Genomic DNA, 13,693 nt, shown 5'->3' with positions numbered 1-13,693 from the left:
ATTGTTCATTGCTTCTGAGATACAACATGATCTTCCCCCATTTACTCCTCAAAGCTCATTTCCTTCCACTTTCACCCTCTCACATCATATTCAGCCATACTGGATTTTTTAAGTTTAAGTTCTTCAGACTCCCTCTTTTCTTCTTTAGCCCCATTTTCTTACCCATGGCATCCCTTTTGCTTGGAATATGCATCTTCTATACTCTATGGTGGCTGGACCACCCCTTTTTATCCTTTAGGTCTCGCTTCAAACATAACTTCTTCCAAAAAGCCCTCTCATACTTCCCTTATCCCCATATTCTATAGGAACCCTTGTTCTTTTTTCAATCATAATATTCAGAATACTTGATTTCATTTTAATGGCTTGTTTAATCTTAAGTCTCTCAAGAATATAAACTCTCTGAAGGCAAGTTTCTTGTCATCTGTACTTACCTTTGAATCCCCAACTTCTAGCACACTCAATACCAGACATAAAATAGGTTTTCAGTTAATATTTGTGAAACAAATAAGTAAAAAGGTTTTTCATATCTCCATACTTTCACACACATTATTTCCTTTGTCTTGAATGTCTTTCTTTGTCCTGTTTGATCAGTGAGTTCCCACCTTTGCTTTGACAATCCATTAACATCCAGCAAAACTAGTTTCTATAATATATACTCTGGGAAATGCTGATGTAGTCCAATTCTCTCCTTTGACACAACAGGAAACTGAAGCTCAGAGAAATAAAGTGATTTTGAAGGTCAGACAGCTGGCTATATTGGGGAACCAGAATGCAAGTGTATTCTTAATGTGCATAAGTTTCTTGCCAATGATAATTTGGTTTCACTTGTAAAAGAAAAGGCTTCTCATTTTTTAATGACATGAGATCACTTTTTAATTTACTATTTGCTAACAAGGACATATTTTGTCATCCATTTCTGGTTCATTCAATAACAAAACTCAGATAGTAAAAGATGAGTACTCATATGCCATTGATAATGGGAAAATGAGAACCTTAACAAAAGGATGAAGTGGGCTGCACCATCTTAGTAAATTTTTCCACAGTAATAAAATGATCAGTACTGCACATCATCGGAGTTTGGAGTCTCTCCTTGGGAATTTGGTGTTTATTTTAACCAACACTTTTTAAAAAATATGTTGCTCCTCCCTAAAGATGTAAAATTTCACCATTTATTAAGTCTTCTTGGCTGAGTTGAAGATTGTAGCATCCACATTCTCACATGCAAAATATTTCCTAATCACAGCAAACGTTTCACATCTGCTGTGAGTAACTGGCCAAAAACCAAGAAATAGAGGCATTCTTAGAGGATCTTTGTTGATCTCCAGCCAGTCTCCTTGACATTGGAGAACTACAGTGAAAGGGATGCCTCCCCCACCCTATTTCTTCTCTCCAAGTATTTTTTTCTTTTGGTTACTTGATGACACCCTCTGCATGGAAAGCACACCCCTCTATGCTAATATTCAGGAACTGGGCCAGAGTTCCAGTTGTGTTTTTAGTTCTGTCTACTCTTTCCACACCCATTGGAAAGCCAAGAACAGATCTGTGTGACTTCCAACTGCTTCTTGGCTATCGTAGTCTCACTTTTACCACATGGAAATTCTTCACCCATTATAATCAAACTTAACTCCAACACTTAATAAACACTTAAGTGGTGATTTACAAAGATCCAATATCATATTCATTTTCTTGTTCTTCTCTCATTTATTGGTAGTATTTTTTATCATACTTGGAATTTCATAGTCTCAATCTATTGTGTTTTTGGCTAACCTATCAGACCAAAGGAGAAGACACTCTTGGCTGTCTCTGGAGTAAAGAAGAATGCAGTTGTCCCAAAGATTATTCACATTGGAAATGATTTTGTGTGCTTTTATTATGATCCAACTTCCTCTATTTATTGGAAGCGAAGACTCAGCTAGTGATGAATGTCATAGCTTGTGGGCCATTTTCATTACTATCACCTGGTTTCTACGGAGAACTTTAAGTACATGGCAAGTGAGAACATTACTGATAAAGTATTAGATGGATATGAAGCACTGGCATAGAATTTTAAAACCTCATATTTTGTGGCAAGTGACAGAAGACTTAACATAGATGGGCTAAAAACCTAACTCTGAATGAAGTCAAGAAGAAGATATACTGACTTAGAAATGAAAAGATCAGAGGTAGATTGGCTTCAAGCATGACAATACCATCAGAATTAGGTCTCCCATTATCACCTCTGTTTTCTTTTGTGTTGGTTCCATTCTCAAACAACTTTCCTCCATGACAACGGTTAAGCTTTCAACACTTCCATGTGTACATTTTCTCCCTCCAGTAACCTCAGTAGAAAAGAGAGTGCAAAAGTGGTAAGGTTAACTTTGATTGTACTCACCTCAGTTACATACTTTCCCTGAACCAATAATAGTGACTCTGTGTAGATGCTGATTGGCCAGACCTAGATCATATACCTTCTCCAAGTCACTTGGACTAAGAATAAAATTGAGATGGTTTCTCATAGGATTATCAGAATCTCACTACTACAAGAAAGGGGAACATATACTTGGAAGAATAAGATAACTCATCTCCACTCTGGTTTCATAACTGGTTACTGAGACATATGTGCATTTTTTTTAATGAACAAACTTTGTAGGAAAAAGAATGGAATAAAAATATCTCAAAGGAAAAACTTAAAAAGTTTTTTTATATGACTATTGTGGTTGAAGACAAACTTGATAGCTTAATGATGATAGCTTTGGTAGGAGATGGTCGACCCAGAGACCTTTGGTAGGAGATATACTTAACAGAAACTAATCATTGCTTGGAAATGAGATGACTATGCTCACAGATGGGTTTTGGGGGAAGTGGACTCATCTCTGTGGACAAAGATACAGTCTGGCATCACCTGTGAGAATTAAGCAAAAATAATGACCTATCTATTTCAAAAGAAACCATCTTCATTTCCTCTATTTAACTTTAGTTGTGCAAAAGTCACGCTGGGGGATTTCCAAGGGGATATGGTGAAAACCAGGTCACTATTAATGTGTTTCCTGAAATCACATGGAAGTAAGACCAATTGCCTGCCTCTGCCTAGGACATCAGGAAATTGCATCCTCGTTAGGGAAGAAAGGGTTGGTGGGGTAGGTTCTGATAGTGAGATGCATTGGGAGAGAGAAAAAGAGACTAATCACAGTGTGTTTCACCTCTTCTCCACCCTCCAGTCTTTGTATAAGTGGGCACTGTGGATAAAATGGACTGAAAGTAGAAGAGCCGTGGGCCCTAGTGGGGCACTGGGTAACCTGAGTATGGGAATGTGTTTGGAGGTCATGTTGGTTGGGTTTATAGTAGCTACCCAACTCTGTGCTCAAGTGAACTAATGCTGTGTTTACTAGTCTTGGGAATTTCATCTGTAATTGGAAGTGCAGCTTTTTCTCTGTTCCCTTGTTCTCTTCCTGACTCACTACTTTTGGAGCTTTGGATTTTATTTTATTTTATTATATCTTATTTTATTTTTGCCATCTTTGTACACAACAGCAAACTCATTCCCAGGCAGCTGGAAGACATTTGTTTCCTTGAAAAATAACTGTGTTGGACATGACTAAATTTGCTACTCTGTAATGGAAGAATGGTCCCCAAATGCTCTTGAGGCTGCAAAGGGACTAAAGGAAGCATAAACCCATATGTGTTGAAATGGAATTGGTCATTATCATGGGAAACCTTCATTGTAGGAAGAAACTCTGCATCTAGGCAGCACTTTATAACCAGAGGCTGCCTGAAGATGATGCTCCTTCATTCATTCTGTCCTTAAATAGAGTGAGGAACCAGGGGCCTCTGCCAACATGCCTTCCCTTCTTCTGCTCCTTCCTTTGGCTAGGCGCAGGCTTGTCCCTAACTGCTTCCTTTGTTTCATTTCTTCTCTCTTATCTGCCCTTGGGCCTCTATGTCTGGAACAAGCTCTCTCTTGCAGTCTACGAATCCAACATGCTCCTTGCTGACCTGTCCTCAATACTTCATCTCTGAGGACATTCAACCCCATCTATCCACTCTAAGGTCAGAGTCTGTAAGGAGAGGGAGATTCAGAGAAAACTTTATATTAGGGAAAAGTGGAAACAATTATTACTTAAACTGAAGCCACTCATCGCCACACGATTTTACTGTTTTTTAAAGTGCTTTTACTGTTTTTATTTAATTTTTTTCTGTTATTTTTTTTATTATTATTTAGGTGAGTTGTTTCTTTAAATGAATGACAAAACTGTTATTTTGTACTTAACAAATAATGATAATATGTATAGCAAAAATAATAATTTCTCTTAAGTTTCCAATTCATTTCACTTTACTTCATTTCAGTTTATCTCCTTTAATCCTAAAATGATATTTTTTCATGTTATTTTTTAAGATGTATTTATTTTAGAGAGAGAGAAATCATCCATGTACGTGGGTGTGTTGGTGTGCTCATGCCAGTGTGGGGAGAGGGGAGAGAATCTTCAAGCAGACTCCCCACTGAACTGAGCACAGAGTCTAAGATAGAGCTCAGTCTGGATCCATGAGATCATGACCTGATCCAAAAACGGAGTCAGATACTTAACGAACTGAGCCATCCAGGTGCCCCTATTTCATTTTATAGATAGGAAAACAGATTCAGAATAGTTACATGTTTTGCAAAACACATACAGCTATTAAATGTTCTTTTCAAATTAAAAAAACTCTTCCTATTATTAGAAATAAGCAGAAGAATGGCCAATCAAAAGGTGATTTCCTTAAAGAAAGTTGACGAGTTTGCTCGAGTTAGAATCTAGAAAGTCTACATTAAAAGATTATTTTTATCTTATTATGCACCAGAGTTGGAATCCCCAAATTCCTGGCCTGCCATTTCATATATTGTATTCTCTATCTGGATTCTGGGGATAAATGACAACTCATATGACTCCAGAACAGAACCAGCCTCCCACACTGTCTATCCTGTTTTTTGGTGGCTCCTGGTTTTACTTAAGATCCTTTCATCCATGTGCCAACCACCCAACTTGTCCTTGCTTATTTTAAGTGAACAAACTGATTCCTAATTGAGCCAGCAAATAGCTAAAATTGTTTACATATACGCTTTCTACATGGCCATCAGTATTGCCTTTCAGTATTTGCTCCTTTTGTCATTCAATTCTAGGACAGGCAACTAAGGAATTTATTCTTATTTTCATTCTATATTGGTCCTAATGTCAGGCATTGGTATTCAGCAACACTATGGGGGTGGTGGCTTTAAACCTCCATTTGGAAATGTGTTTTCTTATGTAGTAGACAAGTAATTTCTGCCTGACTTTATGTATTTTATTACATTTCTCCCCCTAGCTTGCTCTATTTAGAGCTATAGGAAGAAATGTGAGTCATGACATGTAGGAAAAAAACACTTTATATGTGTTATTTAAAAATCACAGGCTGGTGGAAAAAAAATCACTGAAACTGCAAAATTCACTGTGCTTTCCTCCAGGTAAAAAGCACAGTTAATGTGTTTCTTGATTTTTTAAATTTAAAGGTATATGGGGCTTTGTGGTTTGCCAATACTTGGAGAAAAGCAAATGATTATCAGGTAAGACTGAGGGCTTGATTCCGCAGGCAAACACATGGAAATGAATCTCGTGCTTTTAGCAGTGCTCGTGTGTCTGCATGAAACCCGTGTGGCAGTCCCACCAGAACTGAAATAATTAAATCCTTTGCTTTTGTTATTTCACAGCTTTTTCAAGGCTTTGCCAAGAATAAAATTGGAGATAGTACTGGTAGATCAAAATGGTGATTTGAAGAGACCCGGAGGTAGATATGTTTTAAGGATGGAGATTATGGAATGTGGTTTGACGGATGTAAAAGAAAGGGTGTCTATACCTCAAAGTGAAAGTGACAGTTATCAGGAGTAGATCTTTCTTTGCTTCTATGGTGCTGGACAAGATTAATTTATGCAATGGAGCAAATTAAGACATAAGCTAAATATCAGACAGTAAAAAAAAAATCATGGCACAGAGACTATACCTAATGAAATATTCAATAGAAACACCATAGTTTGATTCATTTAAACATCATCCAGACAAAGAAGAATAAGGAATTACATAACGAACACTGTTTTATGGTGATGAGCAAAGAGCTATGTGATTCTATAAACAAGTGTTTGGAAAACAAGGCAAAAAAAAAGTTTCACTAATTTTGACACTTGGAGAATGTGCTAACTTTTGGGAGCTCAATATTATATGGAAGTGGAACAATGCTAAGAATGACTTGAGTATCACAGCAGTTGTCCCCTCTCCCCTTAATAAGGTTGTCCAGCAGTTCTACTTCTGGATATATATCCAGTATAAATCACAATGGTGAAGGTATGGAAACAGCCAGAGTGTTTGAATAAATACATATATATATTCACACACACACACACACACACACACACACACACACACACTATTCAGTCTTAAAAAAGAAGGAAATGTTATTTGTGATAACATGGATAAAACTGAAGGACATTATGCTAAGTGAAAGAAGTCAGATAAAGGCAAATTCTGTGTAATATCATTTAAATGTGGAATGCAACTCATTTCCACTAAGGTCCATAATTGGCTCTTTTGAGACATATGCCTAAATAAGAAAATGAACAAACTGTATAGGAAACAGAGAAAGAGTAGAGTGGTAGATTATCAGAGTCTGGAGGGCAGGGAAAATAGGGAGAGGTTGATAAAAGGAAACAGACTTTGAATTACAAGAGGAATATGTTCTGAGGATCTAATGTATAATTTGACTATAGTTGATAACACTCTATTGCATAATTGAAATTTGGTAAAAGAACAGAATTTAAATATACTCACCAGAAAAACAAAATCTAAGTATGTAAAGGGATAGTTGTGTTAATGAACTAGATGGGGAAATCCTTCCACAATGTATAGCTATATTAACTCATTGCCTTGTACACCTTAAAATCTTATAATTTTATTTGTCAATTATACTTCAATAAAGCTGAAAAAATAAGATTATCATCATCTGTATATAAGCTAGTTGGAGCTGGGAGGGAATGAAGTAGGTATTCTTCTGTGTGTCAGAAAAACATGTTGATGCAAAGAAAGAAAGAAAAAGAAGCAACTGGTTTATTATTATTTTATCTTTGAAAGCTTGCCAGTTTCACTGTCAAAATGCTTATTTTGATTTTGATTTAATTTGTTCCTTTCCATTTAGTACTACAACTCTATTAATATTAACAGGTACAGGGAACAAGAGTAGAAGAAAAATATCCTTATAGTCTTCCCTAATAATTATGCTACTTTGTTTATATAAATAAATGAATGAGTGTTCAGTTTCCAAGGGAAGAATATGCTACATTAATTCCAGCATTCTCTGACAATGCTCAACTTTTCTGGAGGAAAAATAGAAAGTTTCTTTATAGTAACCCTATACCCAGGCTCTGGCTCTCATATCGCCAGTTAACTTTCCTCCCTTAACATCAGTGTATCAGCCTATAGCTGGCAAACTTGTCTTTGTCCTTCTCTTGCCATGAAACTTCCAGTGGGTTTAGCAGTCCTCACCCAGCTGGTCGCAGTGCAGTAAGGATCCAGGGTGGGAAATTTATCTATGTTCTTTCCCCTCAACTGATACAGATGAGATCTGAACTAAGGGCTAAAAAAAAAAAAAAAAAAAAAAAAAAAAAAAAAAAAAAAAAGCAAACAAGGTAGGACATTTTGGCAGTTATGATTTAGTCCCAAGATACAGGTGGACACATCTTTGGAAAGGAACTGTCAGCATGTTTATTTACATTGCTGGAGGTACTAAGGGGCTCCCAAGTAGATAGCTTAAAGATATATGAAAAACCTTCAAGGCATTTATTCTTCTCCCTGAAATGTGGTTCTCTATTGTTTTTTTGGTTTCTATTTCATTGATTTCTGCTCTGATCTCTATGATTTCTCTTCTCCTGCTGGGTTTAGGGTTTCTTTCTTGTTCTTTCTCCAGCTCCTTTACGTGTAGGGTTAGGTTGTGTACTTGAGACCTTTCTTGTTTCTTGAGAAAGGCTTGTACCGCTATATATTTTCCTCTCAGGACTGCCTTTGCTGTGTCCCACAGATTTTGAACTGTTGTGTTTTCATTATCATTTGTTTCCATGAATTTTTTCAATTCTTCTTTAATTTCCTGGTTGACCCATTCATTCTTTAGAAGGATGCTGTTTAGTCTCCATGTATTTGGGTTCTTTCCAGCTTTCGTCTTGTGATTGAGTTCTAGCTTCAGAGCATTGTGGTCTGAAAATATGCAGGGAATAATCCTAATCTTTTGATACCGGTTGAGACCTGATTTGTGACCCAGGATGTGATCTATTCTGGAGAAGGTTCCATGTGCACTAGAGAAGAATGTGTATTCTGTTGCTTTGGGATGAAATGTTCTGAATATATCTGTGATGTCCATCTGGTCCAGTGTGTCATTTAAGGCCTTTATTTCCTTGTTGATCTTTTGCTTGGATGATCTGTCCATTTCAGTGAGGGGAGTGTTCAAGTCCCCTACTATTATTGTATTATTATTGATGTGTTTCTTTGATTTTGTTATTAATTGGTTGACATAGTTGGCTGCTCCCACGTTAGGGGCATAGATATTTAAAATTGTTAGATCTTCTTGTTGGACAGACCCTTTGAGTAGGATATAGTGTCCTTCCTCATCTCTTATTATAGTCTTTGGCTTAAAATCTAATTGATCTGATATAAGGATTGCCACCCCAGCTTTCTTCTGATGCCCATTAGCATGGTAAATTGTTTTCCACCCCCTCACTTTCAATCTGGAGGTGTCTTCGCGTCTAAAATGAGTTTCTTGTAGGCAACATACTGATGGGTTTTGTTTTTTTATCCATTCTGATACCATGTGTCTTTTGATTGGGGCATTTAGCCCATTAACATTCAGGGTAACTATTGAGAGATATGAATTTAGTGCCATTATTAGCCTGTAAGGTGACTGTTACTGTATATTGTCTCTGTACCTAGGAGCTGGTTCTTTGAAAGAATCAATAAGATTGATAAACCCCTGGCCAGACTCATCAAAAAGAAAAGAGAAAGGACCCAAATCAATAAAATCATGAATGAAAGAGGAGAAATCACAACTAACACCAAAGAAATACAGACAATTATAAGAACATACTATGAGCAACTCTACGCCAACAAATTGGACAATCTGGAAGAAATGGATGCATTCCTAGAGACATATAAACTACCACAACTGAACCAGGAAGAAATAGAAAACCTGAACAGGCCCATAACCAGTAAGGAGATTGAAACAGTCATCAAAAATCTCCAAACAAACAAAAGCCCAGGGCCAGACGGCTTCCCAGGGGAATTCTACCAAACATTTAAAGAAGAACTAATTCCTATTCTCTTGAAACTGTTCCAAGAAATAGAAACGGAAGGAAAACTTCCAAACTCATTTTATGAGGCCAGCATCACCTTGATCCCAAAACCAGCCAAGGATCCCACCAAAAAAGAGAACTACAGACCAATATCCTTGATGAACACAGATACAAAAATTCTCGCCAAAATACTAGCCAATAGGATTCAACAGTACATTAAAAGGATAATTCACCACAATCAAGTGGGATTTATTCCAGGGCTGCAGGGTTGGTTCAACATCCGCAAATCAATCAATGTGATAGAACACATTAATAAAAGAAAGAACAAGAACCATATGATACTCTCAATAGATGCTGAAAAAGCATTTGACAAAGTACAGCATCCCTTCCTGATCAAAACTCTTCAAAGTGTGGGGATAGAGGGCACATACCTCAATATTATCAAAGCCATCTATGAAAAACCCACCACAAATATCATTCTCAATGGAGAAAAACTGAAAGCTTTTCCGTTAAGGTCAGGAACACGGCAGGGATGTCCATTATCACCACTGCTATTCAACATAGTACTAGAAGTCCTAGCCTCAGCAATCAGACAACAAAAAGAAATTAAAGGCATCCAAATTGGTAAAGAAGAAGTCAAACCATCACTCTTCGCAGATGATATGATACTATATGTGGAAAACCCAAAAGACTCCACTCCAAAACTGCTAGAACTTGTACAGGAATTCAGTAAAGTGTCAGGATATAAAATCAATGCACAGAAATCAGTTGCATTTCTGTACACCAACAACAAGACTGAAGAAAGAGAAATTAAGGAGTCAATCCCATTTACAATTGTACCCAAATCTATAAGATACCTAGGAATAAACCTAACCAAAGAGACTAAGAATCTATACACAGAAAATTATAAAGTACTCATGAAAGAAATTGAGGAAGACACAAAAAAATGGAAAAATGTTCCATGCTCCTGGATTGGAAGAATAAATATTGTGAAAATGTCCATGCTACCTAAAGCAATCTACACATTTAATGCAATCCCTATCAAAATACCATCCATTTTTTTCAAAGAAATGGAACAAATAATCCTAAAATTCATATGGAACCAGAAAAGACCTCAAATAGCCAAAGGAATATTGAAGAACAAAGCCAAAGTTGGTGGCATCACAATTCCGGACTTCAAGCTCTATTACAAAGCTGTCATCATCAAGACAGCATGGTACTGGCACAAAAACAGACACATAGATCAGTGGAACAGAATAGAGAGCCCAGAAATCAACCCTCAACTCTATGGTCAACTAATCTTCGACAAAGCAGGAAAGAATGTCCAGTGGAAAAAAGACAGCCTCTTCAATAAATGGTGCTGGGAAAATTGGACAGCCACATGCAGAAAAATGAAATTGGACCACTTCCTTACACCACACACGAAAATAGAATCCAAATGGATGAAGGACCTCAATGTGAGAAAGGAATCCATCCAAATCCTTGAGGAGAATGCAGGCAGCAACCTCTTCGACCTCAGCCGTAGCAACATCTTCCTAGGAACAACGGCAAAGGCAAGGGAAGCAAGGGCAAAAATGAACTATTGGGATTTCATCAAGATCAAAAGCTTTTGCACAGCAAAGGAAACAGTTAACAAAACTAAAAGACAACTGACAGAATGGGAGAAGATATTTGCAAACGACATATCAGATAAAGGTCTAGTATCCAAAATCTATAAGGAACTTAGCAAATTCAACACCCAAAGAACAAACAATCCAATCAAGAAATGGGCAGAGGACATGAACAGACATTTCTGCAAAGAAGACATCCAGATGGCCAACAGACACATGAAAAAGTGCTCCACGTCACTCGCCATCAGGGAAATACAAATCAAAACCACAATGAGATATCACCTCACACCAGTCAAAATGGCTAAAATTAACAAGTCAGGAAATGACAGATGCTGGAGAGGATGTAGAGAAAGGGGAACCCTCCTCCACTGTTGGTGGGAATGCAAGCTGGTGCAACCACTCTGGAAAACAGCATGGAGGTTCCTCAAAATGTTGAAAATAGAACTACCCTATGACCCAGCAATTGCACTACTGGGTATTTACCCTAAAGATACAAACATAGTGATCCGAAGGGGCACGTGTACCCGAATGTTTATAGCAGCAATGTCTACAATAGCCAGACTATGGAAAGAACCTAGATGTCCATCAACAGATGAATGGATAAAGAAGAGGTGGTATATATACACAATGGAATACTATGCAGCCATCAAAAGAAATGAAATCATGCCATTTGCGACGACGTGGATGGAACTAGAGCGTATCATGCTTAGTGAAATAAGTCAATCGGAGAAAGACAACTATCATATGATCTCCTGATATGAGGACATGGAGAAGCAACATGGGGGGGTAGGGGGATAGGAGAAGAGTAAATGAAACAAGATGAGATTGGGAGGGAGACAAACTATAAATGACTCTTAATCTCACAAAACAAACTGGGGGTTGCTGGGGGGAGGTGGGATTGGGAGAGGGGGAGCGGGCTATGGACATTGGGGAGGGGAGGCGAACCATAAGAGACTATGGACTCTGAAAAACAACCTGAGGGTTTTGAAGGGTCAGGGGTGGGAGATTGGGGCAACCTGAGGGTTTTGAAGGGTCAGGGGTGGGAGGTTGGGGGAACAGGTGGTGGGTAATGGGGAGGGCACGTTTTGCATGGAGCACTGGGTGTTGTGCAAAAAGAATGAATACTGTTACACTGAAAAAATAAATAAAATGAAAAAAAAAAAGAAATGTGGTTCTTACTAATGCTTCTAAATTTTCTATGAGGGAACATACCTTATATTCCCCTTTGCATACTGATTTCTTTGTCTGTTTCAATTTGACCTGGATGTTTTCCTGTAATCCTAAAGGCACCCTCTTATTAGAGGTGGTAGTGCTTCCCTCTCCTTTAGTTGGCAAGTGCTGTGATTCAGTGGGGAGATAATTCATCCCCTGGCCTTGTACTTAAGTTGTAGGCAGTGTCTAAAAAATGCCCAGGTCAACAGATTCTAAGCAGTGATAAGATGTGGTCAAGAATATGGACCATGAGTTCAGACTGCTTAGTTCAAATCCTGGTTCTGCTAGTTCCCTGGCTATGCCATAATGGATATGATGGATATGTCTTTTTTTTTTTTTAAGAGAGAGAGAGAGAAAGAGAGCACGAGTGGAGGAAAGGGCAGAGGGTAAGGGAGAGAGAGAACCTTGAGTAGGCTCCACGCTGGGTGGGGCTCAGTCTCAGGACCCAGAGATCATGACCTAAGCCAAAATCAAGTCAGATTCTTAATCAACTGAGCCACCCAGGCACCCTAATCATGGATGCATCTTTTGATCTGTCTATGCTTGTACTTCCTGTCTGTAAAATAAAGAAAATATCAGTGCATTCCTGCAAAGTTGCTGTGCAGCTCACAGGTGCAGCACTATGTCTATGAACTTTTCTAGCTGTGGAAGCCCAGGAGTGTGATAGGATGTACCTAGAAAAAAAGCCATTTTTCTGACATGTATCTTTTAGTGTCCCATTACTTCTTACAGCCTGTTTCATGCTGGCCTCTTGGATAAAGCCAAGTGGTTCTGTCTACTGTTCATGGATACAGGTTAGTCATTTGAGCTAGAGACAGTGCTCATAAGCAGCTAGTAAAGGTTCCACTCTTGTCATACTTATTCTCCTAATTGATGGACAGAAAGTTTTGGCAATTTAAAATGTCCTGATCCTTTTCTGACACTTATTAAAATTAGGTTCAGAATGATAAAGCAAAGAAGCAACAGATGTTGCAATTGTTCATAATTATTTTTATGTAAAAATCATGGAATATATGTTGCAGAACAAAGCATTCAGCTATTTCTAGAATATATATCAGGGGCACATCTTCTAATTACAATCTACCTGAATCAGTAATTATAAACAGTAGAAACTTTTGAGCAAGCATCTGCCAAAAATGACCTCCTCTCATCTTTGCAACAATGCCTGTACTGACTTTAAATGTCTTTAAGATTTTTATTCACTATTGTTTCTTTCCATTAGCTTATTAAGAAGAGGACCGTAGCCCATGAATCATATCCCTTATTTTGGGAATAGGAAAAGAGAAAGTCTTGTTACTTAAAATGTAATTTATATCAAGGAATGTAAAATAGTTGCTGCTCAAGAAATAATGTAAATAGCATTTGCAAATATTCTAGGTTTAGGAGGTCATTAGCTTCTCTGCAAATGTTTCTAACCTCATATAATCTATTGCCACCTATCAGGTACTTTCTCTGGCTGATATGTACTAAAATCTTAAAATATCACTGGAAGTAACCATGGAAATCATTTAGTCCTACCCCTATTTGATGATTAAATTTCAAACCAATACTTTTTTAG

The sequence above is a fragment of the Meles meles genome, chromosome 16 (assembly GCF_922984935.1).
Source record: "Meles meles chromosome 16, mMelMel3.1 paternal haplotype, whole genome shotgun sequence".
NCBI lineage: Eukaryota > Metazoa > Chordata > Mammalia > Carnivora > Mustelidae > Meles > Meles meles.
The sequence above is the reverse complement of the archived record's forward strand: the minus strand, read 5'-3'. Positions refer to the sequence as shown.